General features: G+C 33.4%; 1 pseudogene; it reads left to right on the forward strand.

Moving 5' to 3' along the window:
• The window catches only part of LOC106050211 (uncharacterized), a 64,824-nt pseudogene that overhangs the window by 26,209 nt on the left and 16,345 nt on the right, over positions 1–22,270 (forward strand).

A 22,270-nucleotide genomic window follows, 5' to 3' on the forward strand; every position in this document is an offset into this window, starting at 1 on the left:
GCTTTAGTTTGCTAATGTCTTAATTCGATATTGTTATAAATATAATAAAAAGACATTTATAAAAAGATTTTTATTGAGATAATAATATAATAGAGACAGGGAGTCACTGGTCACATCATGGAATCAACTAAAGGCTCGTGATGGCGGATGTCAAGATGCTGGAACTAATCTTGTACTTTGGTAAGTGTCTTGACAAACATTGTCAGTTTATTAAAGTGTGCACAGAAATGCATTTTGTAAGATCTGACATGACGACGTTGAATTAAGAGAAACATAAAAGAGAAATGAACCTAGATCTACAACGGAATTAATACAGAGAGAACATTTGTTTTCTATGTACAGAGAAATTAGATTTTTTAACGGCCCGCGAATGGGGAAAAGAGCTATTAGTTTTGTGTGGAATGTCCGTCTGTCCGTCCGTCTCGTTTAGATCTCGTATACTTGAAAAGATTGTGAAAATCCGAGATCATAATATTTTAGACCATTCAAAGTTCTGATGCAACGGCTACTTTTTTCTATTCTGAAAGCGAAAAATCTATTTTTTTTAAATCACTTATGCAAGCAGTTTTTTTTTCATAAAAATACACCACTTTTACAACTATTCACTATTAATAGTAACAAACAAGGGAGGATCCTTAGTTTGGGAGATATCTATCTACCAAATCTTTAACACGGTTTTAGATTTTTTGTCAAAAAATATTTTTTTTACATTTGTATTGCTAAGTTAAGTAAAAAATGTTTACTTTTTTTAAGAGAAAAAATCTATTTAGTATGCATATAATTGAGACATAATTTAAAACAACAATTAATAAGTAGTTTTTCATATTATCGCGTGAACTGCAGCACAGCACTATAGCGATAGAACACTGAACTAAAGGAAATTTTTTTTTATGGAAATGGTTTTTTTTCTTTTGGAATACGAGATTGTCCCTTTACAAAACACTTAGATCAATTAGATATTCATTATACGACATCAGTTAGGCCAGGTTCACATCTAACTTCACATTTACTTCCTTCTATCCTTTTGTCTGTGGACCGCTGGGGCACCACACAAGATCCGTCAACCTTCTTTCTCTATTCTTCTCTTTCATTTGTCTTTGATAGAATTTCATTCTGATGTTCTTTCTGAAAATATTGAAAACTGCCTTTTTACCTGCCAGGGTGGACCACTTCGGGGCCGATTTTGAGTTTGTGTCTCCACCCAAACTGTCTTTGTAACCTTGTTAAATTAAAGCTTATAGTTGTGGTAATTATCTTATATATAGTACAGACTTTCCTTCCACAAATGATAATGACGTCCTTTGCCTATCCATGTGTTCATCTAGTCGTGCATGTCACTAGAGGCTAAAACAGTTAACCAAAGTCTTTGGTTTTCTGGCTGATTCAATCACTAAAATAGTTAACCAAAGTCTTTGGTTTCTGGCTGATTCAATCACTAAAATAGTTAACCAAAGTCTTTGGTTTTCTGGCTAATTCAATCACTAAAATAGTTAACCAAAGTCTTTGGTTTTCTGGCTGATTCAATCACTAAAACAGTTAACCAAAGTCTTTGGTTTTCTGACTGATTCAATCACTAAAACAGTTAACCAAAGTCTTTGGTTTTCTGGCTGATTTAATAACTAAAACAGTTAACCAAAGTCTTTGGTTTTCTGGCTGATTCAATCACTAAAATAGTTAACCAAAGTCTTTGGTTTTCTGACTGATTCAATCACTAAAATAGTTAACCAAAGTCTTTGGTTTTCTGGCTGATTCAATCACTAAAACAGTTAACCAAAGTCTTTGGTTTTCTGGTTGATTCAATCACTAAAATAGTTAACCAAAGTCTTTGGTTTTCTGGCTGATTCAATCACTAAAATAGTTAACCAAAGTCTTTGGTTTTCTGGCTGATTCAATCACTAAAACAGTTAACCAAAGTCTTTGGTTTTCTGGCTGATTCAATCACTAAAACAGTTAACCAAAGTCTTTGGTTTTCTGGCTGATTCAATCACTAAAACAGTTAACCAAAGTCTTTGGTTTTCTGACTGATTCAATCACTAAAACAGTTAACCAAAGTCTTTGGTTTTCTGGCTGATTCAATCACTAAAATAGTTAACCAAAGTCTTTGGTTTTCTGACTGATTCAATCACTAAAATAGTTAACCAAAGTCTTTGGTTTTCTGGCTGATTCAATCACTAAAACAGTTAACCAAAGTCTTTGGTTTTCTGGTTGATTCAATCACTAAAATAGTTAACCAAAGTCTTTGGTTTTCTGGCTGATTCAATCACTAAAATAGTTAACCAAAGTCTTTGGTTTTCTGGCTGATTCAATCACTAAAACAGTTAACCAAAGTCTTTGGTTTTCTGGCTGATTCAATCACTAAAACAGTTAACCAAAGTCTTTGGTTTTCTGGCTGATTCAATCACTAAAACAGTTAACCAAAGTCTTTGGTTTTCTGACTGATTCAATCACTAAAACAGTTAACCAAAGTCTTTGGTTTTCTGACTGATTCAATCACTAAAATAGTTAACCAAAGTCTTTGGTTTTCTGGTTGATTCAATCACTAAAACAGTTAATCAAAGTCTTTGGTTTTCTGGCTGATTCAATCACTAAAATAGTTAACCAAAGTCTTTGGTTTTCTGGTTGATTCAATCACTAAAATAGTTAACCAAAGTCTTTGGTTTTCTGGTTGATTCAATCACTAAAATAGTTAACCAAAGTCTTTGGTTTTTTTGTTGATTCAATCACTAAAATAGTTAACCAAAGTCTTTTGTTTTCTGGCTGATTCAATCACTAAAACAGTTAACCAAAGTCTTTGGTTTTCTGGTTGATTCAATCACTAAAATAGTTAACCAAAGTCTTTGGTTTTCTGACTGATTCAATCACTAAAACAGTTAACCAAAGTCTTTGGTTTTCTGGCTGATTTAATCACTAAAACAGTTAACCAAAGTCTTTGGTTTTCTGGCTGATTCAATCACTAAAATAGTTAACCAAAGTCTTTGGTTTTCTGACTGATTCAATCACTAAAATAGTTAACCAAAGTCTTTGGTTTTCTGGCTGATTCAATCACTAAAACAGTTAACCAAAGTCTTTGGTTTTCTGGTTGATTCAATCACTAAAATAGTTAACCAAAGTCTTTGGTTTTCTGGCTAATTCAATCACTAAAATAGTTAACCAAAGTCTTTGGTTTTCTGGCTGATTCAATCACTAAAACAGTTAACCAAAGTCTTTGGTTTTCTGACTGATTCAATCACTAAAACAGTTAACCAAAGTCTTTGGTTTTCTGGCTGATTTAATCACTAAAACAGTTAACCAAAGTCTTTGGTTTTCTGGCTGATTCAATCACTAAAATAGTTAACCAAAGTCTTTGGTTTTCTGACTGATTCAATCACTAAAATAGTTAACCAAAGTCTTTGGTTTTCTGGCTGATTCAATCACTAAAACAGTTAACCAAAGTCTTTGGTTTTCTGGTTGATTCAATCACTAAAATAGTTAACCAAAGTCTTTGGTTTTCTGGCTGATTCAATCACTAAAATAGTTAACCAAAGTCTTTGGTTTTCTGGCTGATTCAATCACTAAAACAGTTAACCAAAGTCTTTGGTTTTCTGGCTGATTCAATCACTAAAACAGTTTACCAAAGTCTTTGGTTTTCTGGCTGATTCAATCACTAAAACAGTTAACCAAAGTCTTTGGTTTTCTGACTGATTCAATCACTAAAATAGTTAACCAAAGTCTTTGGTTTTCTGACTGATTCAATCACTAAAATAGTTAACCAAAGTCTTTGGTTTTCTGGCTGATTCAATCACTAAAACAGTTAACCAAAGTCTTTGGTTTTCTGGTTGATTCAATCACTAAAATAGTTAACCAAAGTCTTTGGTTTTCTGGCTGATTCAATCACTAAAATAGTTAACCAAAGTCTTTGGTTTTCTGGCTGATTCAATCACTAAAACAGTTAACCAAAGTCTTTGGTTTTCTGGCTGATTCAATCACTAAAACAGTTAACCAAAGTCTTTGGTTTTCTGGCTGATTCAATCACTAAAACAGTTAACCAAAGTCTTTGGTTTTCTGACTGATTCAATCACTAAAACAGTTAACCAAAGTCTTTGGTTTTCTGGCTGATTCAATCACTAAAATAGTTAACCAAAGTCTTTGGTTTTCTGGTTGATTCAATCACTAAAACAGTTAATCAAAGTCTTTGGTTTTCTGGTTGATTCAATCACTAAAATAGTTAACCAAAGTCTTTGGTTTTCTGGTTGATTCAATCACTAAAATAGTTAACCAAAGTCTTTGGTTTTCTGGTTGATTCAATCACTAAAATAGTTAACCAAAGTCTTTGGTTTTCTGGCTGATTCAATCACTAAAACAGTTAACCAAAGTCTTTGGTTTTCTGGTTGATTCAATCACTAAAATAGTTAACCAAAGTCTTTGGTTTTCTGGTTGATTCAATCACTAAAATAGTTAACCAAAGTCTTTGGTTTTCTGGTTGATTCAATCACTAAAATAGTTAACCAAAGTCTTTGGTTTTCTGGTTGATTCAATCACTAAAATAGTTAACCAAAGTCTTTGGTTTTCTGGTTGATTCAATCACTAAAATAGTTAACCAAAGTCTTTGGTTTTCTGGTTGATTCAATCACTAAAACAGTTAACCAAAGTCTTTGGTTTTCTGGTTGATTCAATCACTAAAATAGTTAACCAAAGTCTTTGGTTTTCTGGCTGATTCAATCACTAAAATAGTTAACCAAAGTCTTTGGTTTTCTGGTTGATTCAATCACTAAAACAGTTAACCAAAGTCTTTGGTTTTCTGGTTGATTCAATCACTAAAATAGTTAACCAAAGTCTTTGGTTTTCTGACTGATTCAATCACTAAAACAGTTAACCAAAGTCTTTGGTTTTCTGGTTGATTTAATCACTAAAATAGTTAACCAAAGTCTTTGGTTTTCTGGCTGGTTCAATCACTAAAACAGTTAACCAAAGTCTTTGGTTTTCTGGCTGATTCAATCACTAAAATAGTTAACCAAAGTCTTTGGTTTTCTGGCTGATTCAATCACTAAAACAGTTAACCAAAGTCTTTGGTTTTCTGGCTGATTCAATCACTAAAATAGTTAACCAAAGTCTTTGGTTTTCTGGTTGATGCAATCACTAAAACAGTTAACCAAAGTCTTTGGTTTTCTGGTTGATTCAATCACTAAAACAGTTAACCAAAGTCTTTGGTTTTCTGACTGATTCAATCACTACACTAAAACAGTTAACCAAAGTCTTTGGTTTTCTGGCTGATTCAATCACTAAAATAGTTAACCAAAGTCTTTGGTTTTCTGACTGATTCAATCACTAAAACAGTTAATCAAAGTCTTTGGTTTTCTGGCTGATTCAATCACTAAAACAGTTAACCAAAGTCTTTGGTTTTCTGGCTGATTCAATCACTAAAACAGTTAACCAAAGTCTTTGGTTTTCTGGCTGATTCAATCACTAAAACAGTTAACCAAAGTCTTTGGTTTTCTGACTGATTCAATCACTAAAACAGTTAACCAAAGTCTTTGGTTTTCTGACTGATTCAATCACTAAAATAGTTAACCAAAGTCTTTGGTTTTCTGGTTGATTCAATCACTAAAACAGTTAATCAAAGTCTTTGGTTTTCTGGCTGATTCAATCACTAAAATAGTTAACCAAAGTCTTTGGTTTTCTGGTTGATTCAATCACTAAAATAGTTAACCAAAGTCTTTGGTTTTCTGGTTGATTCAATCACTAAAATAGTTAACCAAAGTCTTTGGTTTTTTTGTTGATTCAATCACTAAAATAGTTAACCAAAGTCTTTTGTTTTCTGGCTGATTCAATCACTAAAACAGTTAACCAAAGTCTTTGGTTTTCTGGTTGATTCAATCACTAAAATAGTTAACCAAAGTCTTTGGTTTTCTGACTGATTCAATCACTAAAACAGTTAACCAAAGTCTTTGGTTTTCTGGCTGATTTAATCACTAAAACAGTTAACCAAAGTCTTTGGTTTTCTGGCTGATTCAATCACTAAAACAGTTAACCAAAGTCTTTGGTTTTCTGACTGATTCAATCACTAAAATAGTTAACCAAAGTCTTTGGTTTTCTGGCTGATTCAATCACTAAAACAGTTAACCAAAGTCTTTGGTTTTCTGGTTGATTCAATCACTAAAATAGTTAACCAAAGTCTTTGGTTTTCTGGCTAATTCAATCACTAAAATAGTTAACCAAAGTCTTTGGTTTTCTGGCTGATTCAATCACTAAAACAGTTAACCAAAGTCTTTGGTTTTCTGACTGATTCAATCACTAAAACAGTTAACCAAAGTCTTTGGTTTTCTGGCTGATTTAATCACTAAAACAGTTAACCAAAGTCTTTGGTTTTCTGGCTGATTCAATCACTAAAATAGTTAACCAAAGTCTTTGGTTTTCTGACTGATTCAATCACTAAAATAGTTAACCAAAGTCTTTGGTTTTCTGGCTGATTCAATCACTAAAACAGTTAACCAAAGTCTTTGGTTTTCTGGCTGATTCAATCACTAAAATAGTTAACCAAAGTCTTTGGTTTTCTGGCTGATTCAATCACTAAAACAGTTAACCAAAGTCTTTGGTTTTCTGGCTGATTCAATCACTAAAACAGTTTACCAAAGTCTTTGGTTTTCTGGCTGATTCAATCACTAAAACAGTTAACCAAAGTCTTTGGTTTTCTGACTGATTCAATCACTAAAACAGTTAACCAAAGTCTTTGGTTTTCTGGCTGATTCAATCACTAAAATAGTTAACCAAAGTCTTTGGTTTTCTGACTGATTCAATCACTAAAATAGTTAACCAAAGTCTTTGGTTTTCTGGCTGATTCAATCACTAAAACAGTTAACCAAAGTCTTTGGTTTTCTGGTTGATTCAATCACTAAAATAGTTAACCAAAGTCTTTGGTTTTCTGGCTGATTCAATCACTAAAATAGTTAACCAAAGTCTTTGGTTTTCTGGCTGATTCAATCACTAAAACAGTTAACCAAAGTCTTTGGTTTTCTGGCTGATTCAATCACTAAAACAGTTAACCAAAGTCTTTGGTTTTCTGGCTGATTCAATCACTAAAACAGTTAACCAAAGTCTTTGGTTTTCTGACTGATTCAATCACTAAAACAGTTAACCAAAGTCTTTGGTTTTCTGGCTGATTCAATCACTAAAATAGTTAACCAAAGTCTTTGGTTTTCTGGTTGATTCAATCACTAAAACAGTTAATCAAAGTCTTTGGTTTTCTGGTTGATTCAATCACTAAAATAGTTAACCAAAGTCTTTGGTTTTCTGGTTGATTCAATCACTAAAATAGTTAACCAAAGTCTTTGGTTTTCTGGTTGATTCAATCACTAAAATAGTTAACCAAAGTCTTTGGTTTTCTGGCTGATTCAATCACTAAAACAGTTAACCAAAGTCTTTGGTTTTCTGGTTGATTCAATCACTAAAATAGTTAACCAAAGTCTTTGGTTTTCTGGTTGATTCAATCACTAAAATAGTTAACCAAAGTCTTTGGTTTTCTGGTTGATTCAATCACTAAAATAGTTAACCAAAGTCTTTGGTTTTCTGGTTGATTCAATCACTAAAATAGTTAACCAAAGTCTTTGGTTTTCTGGTTGATTCAATCACTAAAATAGTTAACCAAAGTCTTTGGTTTTCTGGTTGATTCAATCACTAAAACAGTTAACCAAAGTCTTTGGTTTTCTGGTTGATTCAATCACTAAAATAGTTAACCAAAGTCTTTGGTTTTCTGGCTGATTCAATCACTAAAATAGTTAACCAAAGTCTTTGGTTTTCTGGTTGATTCAATCACTAAAATAGTTAACCAAAGTCTATGGTTTTCTGGTTGATTCAATCACTAAAATAGTTAACCAAAGTCTTTGGTTTTCTGACTGATTCAATCACTAAAACAGTTAACCAAAGTCTTTGGTTTTCTGGTTGATTCAATCACTAAAATAGTTAACCAAAGTCTTTGGTTTTCTGGCTGGTTCAATCACTAAAACAGTTAACCAAAGTCTTTGGTTTTCTGGCTGATTCAATCACTAAAATAGTTAACCAAAGTCTTTGGTTTTCTGGCTGATTCAATCACTAAAACAGTTAACCAAAGTCTTTGGTTTTCTGGCTGATTCAATCACTAAAATAGTTAACCAAAGTCTTTGGTTTTCTGGTTGATGCAATCACTAAAACAGTTAACCAAAGTCTTTGGTTTTCTGGTTGATTCAATCACTAAAACAGTTAACCAAAGTCTTTGGTTTTCTGACTGATTCAATCACTACACTAAAACAGTTAACCAAAGTCTTTGGTTTTCTGGCTGATTCAATCACTAAAATAGTTAACCAAAGTCTTTGGTTTTCTGACTGATTCAATCACTAAAACAGTTAATCAAAGTCTTTTGTTTTCTGGCTGATTCAATCACTAAAACAGTTAACCAAAGTCTTTGGTTTTCTGGCTGATTCAATCACTAAAATAGTTAACCAAAGTCTTTGGTTTTCTGGCTGATTCAATCACTAAAATAGTTAACCAAAGTCTTTGGTTTTCTGACTGATTCAATCACTAAAACAGTTAACCAAAGTCTTTGGTTTTCTGGCTGATTCAATCACTAAAATAGTTAACCAAAGTCTTTGGTTTTCTGGCTGATTCAATCACTAAAATAGTTAACCAAAGTCTTTGGTTTTCTGGTTGATTCAATCACTAAAATAGTTAACCAAAGTCTTTGGTTTTCTGACTGATTCAATCACTAAAATAGTTAACCAATGTTCTTGGTTTTCTGGCTGATTCAATCAACCCGTTCAGGAAAACAGTTCTAGTCAGATATTGCGTATGTTACTTTACGGTTGAACTGTATTTCTTTACTAATATTTCCGATAGTCTTATAATACTTCTTGTCTCTGTCTAACAGGATGCTGGAGAATGTTCCCAACATGCGTAGCAGGTTTAACAAGTTCAACAAGTTCACGCCAGTCAGATTACAACCTGAAGAAAGACGCTGAGTTCAGGAGACAGCTGTCTCTCATCACTGGTGGTCTCGAGTCTTTGATCAACAATCTCAACAACCCTGATAGACTCCATGACACTTTCGAAAGACTGGCCGATGCCCATTTGAACTTGAAACCAAGAGTTGGCCTTGAATACTTCGGGGTGTGTTTTAAGTGTCATTGTGAACATTCAAAGATTTTAGAACCAAATCTTTTTTAGAAACATCAACATTCACGCATAATCTAATTTCATTTCACATACGTGGTTCATGTTGTACCCAACAAGAACAGTTGATAATCAACTAATGTCTGTCTTCAGCCCCTGCAACAGAACATCAATGTCTACATTGAGAAATCTCTTGGTGTCTCATCTGACAGTGCGGTCTCTAGATCCTGGACAAGTCTTATCACTGCTTTCAATAACTTCCTCAGAGACAGTATGTACTACCAATATGCGTTATTTATAGAATTTTACATATATTAACATTATACTCTAACAAATGATCTCAGAATTTTTTTTCAAAGATATTAAAATCTAGTTTATGTTTTTTTAAATAAGTAGTTACTAAAATGTAACGTACGTAAATACCTATATTTTAGAAAAGCAACAAAAACAATAAACATTTTCATTACTAAGAACTTTTTGAGTATTATAACACTGATTACTAAATCTTGGATGGCAGCCTGGTCGTGCAATGTGCACCTCTGGCTATACCAGAGTTGGAACGCCGCTACCCTCAATCCCTGCCATCCTCACGGAGGTCTAAACTATTACATAATAGTAATCTTCATTTCTGAAGGAACCGAAGAAGCTTGTAAAGTGCATAACAAACAAACACTTAGTAGGAAATAATACAGAGACAATGGCGCAGCCTAAAGATAAATTACAAGCAACAACAACAACAGGAAACCCCAAAAGTAAAATTCCAGATTTTTAAAGGAAAATCTTTGCAGAAGTACACTTTGAAAAAAAAAAAACAAAAAAAAAAACGACCAAAAATAAATTTAAAAAAACAACATACAATCAAGTTTGTTTATTTCTAATTCGGTTTCTTCTATGTTAATAGGAACTTTCTTAAGGATTGTTTCCGAAGAGTAAGTCTAATTTTTTTACATGCACTTACATATATAAAGGCACAGCATGAAAACAATTTTCAATGTTTTTTTTTTTTATTTCGGTTATACTAATTCAGATGTAATTATATTTTACTGTGGTGGGTGAATGGTGAAACGCTTGACTTTCAAACTGAAGAGTCTTGGAAGAAAGACTGGCATTTTGAATTTTGGGTCCATCCAACTTTAATGAATACTTGACATACTTTGTAAAAAGTAAAACGTTTGGTCGTTGTGCTGGTCACATGGCACTCTTGTTAGCTGTTAGCCATAGAAACTGATGTTCTTTACATCATCTGCCCTATAGATCGCAAAATGTAAAAAAGGGAATTTTACTTTTATTAAATTTTTCTGTCTATGTGTGGGAATAAAGTCGCTAGACTGTATTAGAAAACGTAGCGAGATATGAAAAGCTAGTGTAAGAAAAACTTTAATATTAGTGAGATGAATGTTACATTTCAAAGCCAGAAGTGGTGTATTCGGTAACTGATTCATCTGGATTTCATTATTTTATAATTCACCAATAGTTAAGGCATACTGTGAAACTATCTTGCACAAATTATATTTTCCCATTCTTACTACATTATTATAGGTTACACTGACTCTTGTAGTCATGTTTTAGTTGTCAGTCAGATGCAAAGTGGCGTTCATAAAATATTTAAGGAAAAATGTGTATTGGAGGCTTTCATAAATGGCGGACAAACCTTTAAATAGCTAGCTTTTTGGTGTTTCCGGTGATAAGCTCTATGTTTAAAAATGTTTTTTCAAACTCTGTATTTCAAAATTATACAATACGTTTTATGTACTTTTTAGCACCGAAATTCGTAAAGACTTTCGCTAGTAACTCAAAGTGTAATATTTTATTTACTTCCTCATTTAAAATGGCCTCATTACATTTGTAATTGTTTGTCTATTTATTTCAAAATCTATCCCAATCTTTCCTTATTTAGCTGGGAGGTCTTCAAACAGTCTTTTATATCACTCAAAAAGATTAACATGTTTAGAATTTAAGGCGACAATCCCCAATAGAATTAAAAACCTTTCATGCGTAATGCTCTATTTTAAAAAATTTTGTTACCACAACTTTTTTTTTATGTTGTATATTTTTTCAAACGTTGTTTCCGTCCATTGTTTCAACACAATCGCAGCGACAAAAAGGCGCTACAGAGCTCATGGAGCAGACTAACAAGTCAAGCTGGAAGCAGCCAGAATGCTGGAATCAACCTTGTACTGTGGTGAGTACACCAAAGTTTTTTCCCTTCACCCATTCACATATTCAGTTTTCCTGATGATATTAATTTTTTTATGAGTAAAACATAATATCAAATGTTAATAAAATGAATTATCTCAATTATTCTCAATGTATGTCAATTTTTATTTTTCGTTTAACTCATTTTTGAAGTAGGCCGATATATAAGTGTTAACTGTTCGTTTTGTGTTCAGGATGTTGGACAATGTTCCCAACATGCGTGACAGATTCACCAAGTTCAAAGGCCACTCTTCTGATGAGGCACTCAGGAAAGATACCGAGTTCCTTAAACAAGTGAATGTCATAACAGGAGGTCTCGAGTCTCTGATTAACAACGTCAACGACGCTGATCAACTCAAGGCAGCTATTGAAAGACTGGTGGAAGTTCATCTGCACATGACACCAAGTGTTGGTCTGGAATATTTCGGAGTGAGATTTCATTTCTCAATATTTGACTAAAACTACAATTTGTAATTTGAAATCGTAATATACCGTATATATTTATTTACAGAGATTGTTTAGCAGCAATGGGGTAATTTGTAACTCCAGCTTCATTAACTGTTTATGTGGATGAATCTGTTTTTTTTTATTATTAATACGTTTTAATTAGTCTGAACTGGTTATCTTCTGTTCAATAGTTTTAAATCAGCATTTGATTGAGGCTCTTTTTGTTCATATCAACAGTCAATCGTATACAAACATGAAAAAGTCTTAGTCTGTTATTAGGTTTTCATCATGACCCCATTAAAATTCTAGGCCGTTAGGAAAGATTTCTAGGTAGTTTTTCTTCTAATGGTCAGGAATCAGGCAGAGATTCTTGGCCCTCAGCTCTTTTTGAGGGCTACTCTACTTGTTGAGATCAATCCAGGCTTGGTTGCCATATTATCTTCTCGAGGTGTCGTCACATGCATGTTCCATGCCTTTTATCCTATTCCCATTACCCGTGATAGTGCTGTTATTTTAGGACAAATCCCCCCCCTCCTCAAGGTGTTGTTGTTTTCCGGATTGGTCTTATTTATTAAATCCTCACCATAAAGCTTCGGATTAAAATTCGTTCTCTCAGAACATTATGTGATTCATAAAGCCATTTTTTTTCCGTTAGCCGCTTCATTTTGCATTTCACGAATGTTTCTAGCGGTCATTAAAGCTGACACAAAGAAAGCAGATACCCCTGGTGTGTACTCAACCTGTCCGTGGACCTTAGGGATATGTTTACATAACGGAAACCTTTTTCTATTACTTGTATTACTTGTGAAGTAAATTGAACTTCTTGAATGAATGGGAATGATGAATGAGATTGAACTTCTTGAATGAATGGGAATGATGAATGAGATTGAACTTCTTGAATGAATGGGAATGATGAATGAGATTGAACTTCTTGAATGAAAAGGGTAATGATGAATGAGATTGAACTTCTTGAATGAAAAGGGTAATGATGAATGAGATTGAACTTCTTATTAAACGACTGTTAGAATTAACAAATCCGATAAAAGTTAATGTATTTATTTAATTTTTTTTTTCTTTAGCCACTTCAACAGAACATCAGATTCTACATCCAGAGTGCTCTAGGAGTCGAGTCTGACAGTGTTGAAGGCAGAGCCTGGTCACGTGTGCTTCAAGTTTTCAATGAATTCCTTGCTGATCGTAAGTGATGCATATTTTCTTTTTAACCATAATGTTATTTTAGCCTTTACCATAATGATACTGAACCGTTTGATATTTAACAAATTGCTATTCAATGATTAATAAATAAATATAGAGTGGAGATTAGGTTATATTAAAAGCATTTTTTCACATAATTAATGAATTCAAAAGACAAAATTGGTATTGTGATCTACAGATATTGACTTTGATCGAGTAAAACTAAAAACATACATTTCATAATATTTCATCTGAAAAAAAAGTCATTAAATATTTAAATTAAATGTTTAAAATTTTAGAACCAAAACCATTTTATCAATGTTATTTAGTTCTAGGTTGAATAAACAGATAACCATAAATAGCTGAATTGTTGACTTTGAAGAAAGGGAAATAATGACAATAAAGAAATTAGTATTTTTAGCGGACCCCGAAAGGGTTTAAGACGGTATTAGTTTTGTGTGATCTGTCTGTCCGTCTGTCCCGTTTAGATCTCGTAAACTAGAAAAGAAAGTGAAAATCCGACATCATGATATTTTAGACCATTCAAAGTTCTGATGCAATGTCTACTTTATTCTTTTCTCTGAAAGTGAAAATTTAAATTTTCAAAATCAATTATGTCAGAAAAATACACCACTTTTACAACGATTCACTATTAATAGTAACAAACATTGAAATTGATTGAAAAGACTACCCAGTGACGGATGTCTACATGGTCTGTGATGGAGTCCGACACAACGAGCCTAGTGTGTGAAGTCAGTCCTGAACTGTTGAACCCAGTGCAAGCCCGGAACGAGACGGAGAGCCCAGTGCAAGAGTTGATACGGAGAGATATTTGTACAGCCTGTGTTACGTGTTGCCAGTTGTATAGTTTTGGCTCAGATTTATTCAACTATTAAAGTGTTAAGTTAACTTTGAAGTCCTGAGTTGTCACGTTCTGTAAGTTGGTGGTGTGTGGTGCATTTATACTTGCAACACGTTTATACTAATGGTTTTAGATTTTTGTAAAAAAAAATATTTACAATTGTTAAATTAGTTAAATAAGTACTATTATACTAACTAATACATTTACAAAAAAAAATGTTTACTTTTATTTTTAAAGAGAAAAAATCTATTTAGTAACCATATACGTAGAACTGAATAATTATTAAGTAGTTTTTCATCTTATCGCGTGAACTGCAGAGCTGTACAACAGCCGCGAAACACTGAACTAAAGGATTTTTTTTTTATGGAAATGTTTTTTTTCTTGAGACTTTGAATAAGAGATTGACCCTTTACAAAACAATTAGATAATCATTATATAACATCAGTTAGGCCAGGTTCAAATCTAACTTCGATTTCACTTTCACCTAACCTTTGGTCTTATGGACCGTTGGGGCACCTCACAAGATCTGTCAACCTTATTTCTCCATTCTTCTCTGTCCTTTGTCTTTGATAGAATTTCATTCCGATATTCTTTCTGAAAATATTGAAAGCTGTCTTTTTACCTGCTGGTTGGACAACTTCGGGGGCCGATTTTGAGTTTGTTTCCACACAAACTGTCTTTGTTTACCTTGTTTTATTTCTCTCCTAGTCTTGTAAATATTTTTTGAATAATGAATGTAGTTTTTATTGCATTTTGCACAGCAAAAGTCTCAGAGTATCGAAAAGACATTCAAAGTCAAACGTAATTGTACAAATACGATTTTCCTATTTATGTACTCAATGGACTCACATTAGTAGTCATATCATTTGCTTTGCTCTGTCTACAGGTACTAGTCAGAAGATTGGACTTTCAGATACGTAAGTAGGCCTACATTGAAAGCTGTCTTATTACTTCATACCAGGTGTTTGGTCTTTGGCGTCTTCAGACTGCAGCTTTGCTATGTTCATTATTCTTCTCCGACTTTTTACTTCAATTTATCTTATTGATGCATTGCAGCAATGACAAGAGCAACAAAAAAAGCTTTGAGATGAAAAGTTTGTTTTAGTTTGTGATCAGACTACCACCCTTCTCGACGCTAACTTAAAGACAGAAGACTAAAAAGTAAAGTGGGAATAATACATTAAACACTGAAACATAACTCACAAATTCAGAAACAAAACCTAATAAAATACTCAGAAATTCACAAAGATAAAAGCAATATTCTTATTTCATTTGCTAGAACAAATTCATACAAGTGCTCCTTCTTTCCTGGTGCCATTAGAGCATTTAAAACCAGTTGTCTAAATCAGCCAATTATTAGCAGAGGTTAAATATATATATATATATATATATATATATATATATATATATATATATATATATATATATATATATATATATATATATATATAAATATATATATATATATGTAGTGGAGTGGATAGCGTTTCAGGAAACACCGGCCACCCCGATATCCACGTGACCCTTCACCCTAGATGGCACCTTGTGTCCGCGCATGACAAGGCAGACCAACGTGGGCACTGTCCGTTCGACCGGCATTTCTTGTCGCTGTAATGTCCGTATGTTAGTGGACCTAAGTCGTCTCCACTCCCTTTTGTGCTTGGTTCTACACCATGTGTTCACGTATGGCTGCAGGTCTTTAGTGTATAATAAAGTTTGGATTCGTCCTACGAGTTGCCTTCGTCATTTAGAATTTAGTTGTCTTCTGTGCCAAACCCACCACACATATATATATATATATATATATATATATATATATATATATATATATATATATATATATATATATATATATATATATATATATATATATATATATAAAGAGAGAGAGAGAGATTTGAGACATGCATGTCTCTTATATTAATTTAAGATCAGATCTAGATTTAAACCTTGATCTGCATCATGTTACATTCTTTGTGATTTAACTTACAAATTTATGTTTTTTTAATTCAAAAATTACACTCTCTGCAGTGATAGGAAACTTCTGGCATCATCTTGGAAGCAGTTGAAAGGAAATGGCAATGATCTTGTATTCTGGTAAGTCAACCAAGAAAACTTTACTAATTAACTTTCTCTTTAAGTTGCTAATGATATGAAGGATAGTAAAGAAAAGAAGATGGATTCTAGTTCTTATAAATTATATTTATACACATATCTAGGATGTTTAACAATGTTCCTAACATGCGGGAACAGTTTTCCAAATTCAATGCTTTCCAATCTGATGAAGATCTCCAAAAGGATGCCGAATTTATTAATCAGAGGAACAACATTATTAGAGGTCTGGATTCCTTGATAAACAGCCTGGACAAACCAGGTCAGCTTCAAAAGACACTAGAAAACATTGCTGATTTCCATTTAGAAAAGAAACCAAGTGTCGGACTAGAATTTTTTGGTGTAAGTTGAATTCTCTTTAGATCTAAGTGTAGATATCTTGGTGTAGATCAGTGGTTCCCAAACTTTTTTGTCTCGTAGACCCCTTGCCATGTTTTCTGGTTTTCCGTAGACCCCCTGCTTAAGTTATGTTGAATTTTTGAAAATTCATCATTTTCAAATTACACATAATTAAAACTACATTTTAAGTTGAACTATTTTTTTAATAACTCTATTAACTGGCACAAATTAAAACCCATTATAGAACAGTGAATACGTATAGCATACAATCACTAAACACATTGGAAACTTTTTGTTTTTAAAGGCTTGCAAGCTCACCATCCGTTGCTATGGAGATAATTTTTCTTATAGGAATTTGCTGTTTAATGAAGTAGTTCTTTAAAACATTAAATATTTATGTGCCTTAAGCATCACAGTAAAGTTTTCACTTGGAGCAGTTTTTCGTGGATTTCTTGAGCCATAATAATTTGAAAAAAAAAACTCAGCCAGCTGTATAGAGAAATATGTTGTTTGCAGAAATATGTCGTTTGCAAAGACTTACATTAGAAGAAAGAAATATTTGACTACATTCCAACAAAGCTCAAGAATTTAGTGAGCTCTTCTATAAATCCATTGCCCTAACAACCAATGGGTCAGAGTTTGCATGGATGGTTCTCAGAAATCCACCACAAACGGAGGAGCTGGAATACTCATTTAATGGCCCAATGGAGACAAAATAATTTAAAAATTAAGTTCATTATAACTAATGAGCTCTATGACAACCACAGAGAAGAAATAGGAGCACTGGAGCTAACAGCTACCATGCTAGCGAATCAGCCAAGTTCACTAAACAGTTGTTTTTTTCATGGCCGATATAAAAAGAGTCCTTCAAAGCTTGACAAACTCTGATTCCTCCTGAGTAAAACAACTCATGATGCCTGAAATGACGTTCGGTAGTCACCTTGCCTGCTCGCATCTCCGGTCTGGAGGTTTGGGCTAGGATGTAATTATCCACATAATCTGAAGGAACATACAAAAGATTTTGTACAAAACATATTGGGTCACATTGTAAAGCTCAACAACAACAGCAAGAACACTGTTCTCCAATGTTGAAATAGAAGGAAATAGAAGGCTGACACGCTTGCCAAATGTGAGAAAACAAATACACACTTCAACATCGCACTCTATCCGGAAGAAATGAAGAAACCAATAGTGAATTGTAAAATCGAGAAATGGACAAGCTCTCATTCGATGACATCTTTTATTATCTATTCCGATAGGACCACCTATAATTTTTCACATCAGAACCGTACACATCATAATGAGAAAACATATGTTCCAGAAGCTCAAAATTGGGACCATTGAAATTAGCCCTTTTGGAGTGAAACCAGAGAATGCCGACCATGTCTTCAAAATTGCACTCTTCATCAAGAGGCCCAAAACAAGACACCGGCCACAGAACCCAAACATGAAATTCTTTTAATGATTTAAGTTTGTGTAAGAGTTTGTACAATTTCTTCAACGGCTGTTAAAATAAATAACTTGCCTATCGTGTGAAGTTTTCAGTATTTTACTATAAGTAAAGAGATATAGTAAAACGCTCACTAATCATCATCTTCTCAATGTCAGGTCAAAGAGAGATTTTTGTGGTTGTTTTATAAATTTTATCTTTGAGTGTTTGAACGTTTTGCAAACCTTTATCTTTTTTTATCAGGGTAGCATCATCTCAAATGATCCTCCAGCTTAATTGGTTTCATGGCATCATAAAAAATGGCACATTAACATTCGCTTGTTTGACAAGGAAGTAATGAAGTTCAATTTCAAATACTTAACGCTGTACATTCTACATTTCTTTTTGTTAATTTTATAACTAGACAAAACTACACTCTTTAAATCTAGTTATTAAATTAAATAAAACAATTTTTCATTCAATCAGGATGATAAAAATTTTAAGGATTTCCTAAGGTACAAATCATAAATGTGTGTATGAAAAGATTCCCATTGCAAAAGTGAGATTCTTTATCGTAGACCCCCTTGCACATCTCATAGACCCCCAATTCCCTTTTAAACTTTCGTAGACCCCTTGGAAGTCTTCGTAGACCCCCTATTACTAGATCTATTCGATTTTTATATAGAGATCTAGACTAGAATTAGATTATAGATCTAAATATACTAATGGAGAGATGATATGCGGTGTTAGCTAATAGCGTTGCACAAGAAACAAACCTGGGTTTGTCTAAACTCTAATACTTGGTATGTCTTATCTTATCTTATATAATACAGACGTTACTTCAAAAAAGAAGATGATTACGTCCTACGCGTCATGCATATTAACCAATGACTTAAATTCTGCCAAGTCACTGGTTTTCCTGGCTAGCTCAGGCAACCCATTCCATGCTCTAATAGCACTAGGGAAGAAGGAGTATTTGTACAAATTTGTCCTAGCATATGGGACGAGGAATGTGCCTTTATCTTTGTGTCTTTCAGAGTATTTTATTAAATTTTGTTTTTGTATTTGAAGATTATGGTTCAGTGTTTTATGTATGACTGCTACTTTACTTTTGAGCCTTCTGTCATGAAGGCTTTCTAAATTTAGTGATTTTACTAAAGGTGTTACTCTAGTCAAATGTGAATATTCGTTTGTTATGAGTCTCACTGCTCTATTTTGTGTCTGTTCCAGTTTCTTAATGTTTTCTTGAGTTGAGGGGTCCCAAACGGAGGATGCATATTCTATTATTGGCCTAACCAAGGTTAAATAACATTTTAGTTTTATGTTCTTATTTGATTTATAGAAATTTCTTTTAATAAATCCTAATGCTTTGTTTGATTTTTGTAGTTTCATCAATATGTGGATGCCATGATAGTTTTTCATTTATTATAACACCTAGGTATTTTGTGTTTTTAGTCTGTGTTACTGGTTTGCCATGAATAAGATAAGTGGAATTAATTTGTTTTAGTTTTTTTGTTACTCTTAACAACTGACATTTTTCTGGGTGGAAAGACATGCTCCAATTTGATTCCCATTTCTGTAATTCATCTAATTCTCTTTGTAAAATATCTGTGTTTTGTGTTGTTTTTATTGTTCTATATATTATGCAATCGTCTGCAAATAATCTGACTTTTGTTCCTGAACTAATGCAATTTGGTAATTGTAAAACAGCACCTACCTAAATAAATCGTAACTAGAAATCAAAAACCTATATTTATTGTAGTATATATAGGTCTGTGGCTGTATTTTATATAGCCTTCGTAACTTCTATAGAGAAATGACTTTTGTAATTTCTTTTACTGAAAATTGGGCTATTCGCGTCTAACACATATAATTTTTTTGTTCAGCAACAAACCCTATTATTAATAATATTTTTGATTGATTCGTGTATTATTACGCCGATGAATATTCAACTGGGTCTGAGAATAGGTGTAGGAGAAATAACGTGTTCAAATGTTTTACCAGATAGACAGAAACAGCTGGTGATGTAAGCTTTGTAAAAATACAGTGCATTGAGTACTACTTATAAAATTCTTTTAGTCATTTTTTAAATTAAGTATTTCATTTAAAAAGAAATCATGTCATCTATATAATCAGAAAAAAATGGTAGAAAAACCTATGTAATGCACTTTAATAATCAAGTTCTTTTGTTGCATAAAAAGAACAAAAAATAAATAATTGTTACATTCTTTTTTTTTGTTACAACCTTACAAGCCTTTAAGTTCTCTCTCTTTTAGCCACTACAAAAGTATTTACATCTGTATGTTGAGAGCACTCTTAATGTAGCTCTAGGAAGTGCTGAAGCCAGAGCCTGGACCAACTTACTCACTGCTTTGAATAATGTCATTAGAGACCGTAAGTATAAAGTTTGATATTTAAGTTTGACTAAAACTAATTTAAAAACTATTGGAACAGGTTATAGTAGAAGTAGGCTACCAAGACTATTTTTTAAAAAATCATTGTAGCATGCATAAGATCATAATTTAACAAAATTTATTCAAAACATTAATTGATTTATTACAATTTTTCCCAGATGCTATTGAAAGACTTGGTCTCACTGCAAAGTAAGTTTCATTGTTAACATTTTTAACATTTATCATTATTTTAAATAAACAAAATGATGATTTGATTAATTAGCTTCATATTTCAAAGTTTAAATTCCTTTTACTTCAAAACTCTATAAATAGGTTTGTTTCCTCAAATTTAAGTTAGATTTTTGTATTAGTCCAAGTGTGACGATACGAAACTTGCATGCAAAAGTTCATTTGAGTTTTTCCCAGCAAACCGTGAGAAACTTTAATTTTTAACTTAAAACAATTATTTTCTTGTCCACCCATAACTAAATTCTTTTAGGATTTATCTCCCCTTGCACTGTTTCTCACGGGACGAATCTCGACCTAAAACATTAACTAGCGTCTCTAGGGCTAACTTTACTTTTAATTATTGACCGCTGGACAGGTGACCAGCACATAATAAGTCGCTGCACCAGCGCTACACGCCGTGGCCTAACAACTTTTCACACCTATTCCCTCCCCCCCCGCCGCCCCCCCCCCCCCCCCCCCCCCCGCAGGATACACATCGCTCTAAGAATAGCATTGCACTCGGGCTGGACAGATACATATTCGCTTAAGACTTTACTCTCACGGTAGGCAACGAATATTGACCATAAATCTGACCTGACGCCTGACATCTCCGGTACATCGATACATGTGAGAAAATCAGCTAGGTTTCTTCCCCACCCGTTAAACAAAATGCCTCAACTATATAGAGAGAGACCCGAGCATTCTAAGTTAGGCCCGCTAGGATTCATACAGTCTCCTCTGTTAGGAAGCTTAGTTGTGAGGATTCATTAGGGACAAACGGGTGAGTGTAAACATTTTACTATACTTATTTTATCTTATAGGAATGTGTGAGTACATATTAGTACACAACCACGTTCCCCGTCATTATGCTATGACTTTATTATGTATGTACATTGTGCTATTCTATGTCAATGCTATATCTTCATATAGTATTATTAATGCCGCTATGGTTGTCTACGTTTGAAGCCATAGTTAGTATATTTGATTTGTTATGTTTCATCCATTCCTGTATCTTAGTGATTGATAACCTTTCGGGAATCTAAGTACAGTCTAAGAACTAAGATCACAGTGCTCTAAGATTACAGAGCCCATGTGAAATTAATCATTTCACATTTCTATTATATCCCTCATACATATTATTATGTCTCACACGCTTGTGAACTAATAGTTCCTTGGATGAATACAATTTTGATTAATTATATCAAACCCTTATTAATGTAGCCCTATCCCTAATATTTTATTTGCATCTTATCCTTAGTATATACTATGCTCATTCCCCATTTTACTATAACTGATTACTTATCGTCGTAATCAAATTTAATGGATGAATCTTGACTAGTATCATCCTACATTGTATGATGACACATTTATTGTGGTAATCTTACTTGTATCTTTTTGTTATTGAGTTATATGCATGCTTTAAGATTTTATACATGATTGTCTTAAATGCCTTCTTGGGATTGATACCAATGCCTGCAACTGAATGATTGCAAGGCATATGGGAATCCCTGCTCAATGCCTTTAGGAGGTTCCTAATTGTCTGTCTTATCCCCAGCCTGGTTGCTACCCCGATTGCTACACACAATTGCTACAACTACCAGATCTCCATAGGAAGCTGTAACCGGAGCAGACCACACCAGATACCCCCCCCCATTATATACCTGTTAGCAAGAAGGCATTGCCTACTGTCCTTGGCCTTCACATATTGCCCAGTGTCCACAGTGCCCTATACTGCCCAGTACCTGGCCCAAATTGTCCACTGCCCAATAGCTATTGCCTAATGCCGACAGATTAGAGCAACCTTCGCAGCAGAAGATAAACTGGTGTTGAGTTAGCACGGCTCTCTACGAGCTAGAGATCACAGCTGAGAGATTGTCCCACTACAACTTAGTCTGCAGCACCAACCATCTCTACTGATAAACAGGCAGCGGCCTCACGCTAGAGTCAGCATAG

Source organism: Biomphalaria glabrata, chromosome 4 (assembly GCF_947242115.1).
Source record: "Biomphalaria glabrata chromosome 4, xgBioGlab47.1, whole genome shotgun sequence".
NCBI classification, from domain to species: Eukaryota; Metazoa; Mollusca; class Gastropoda; family Planorbidae; genus Biomphalaria; species Biomphalaria glabrata.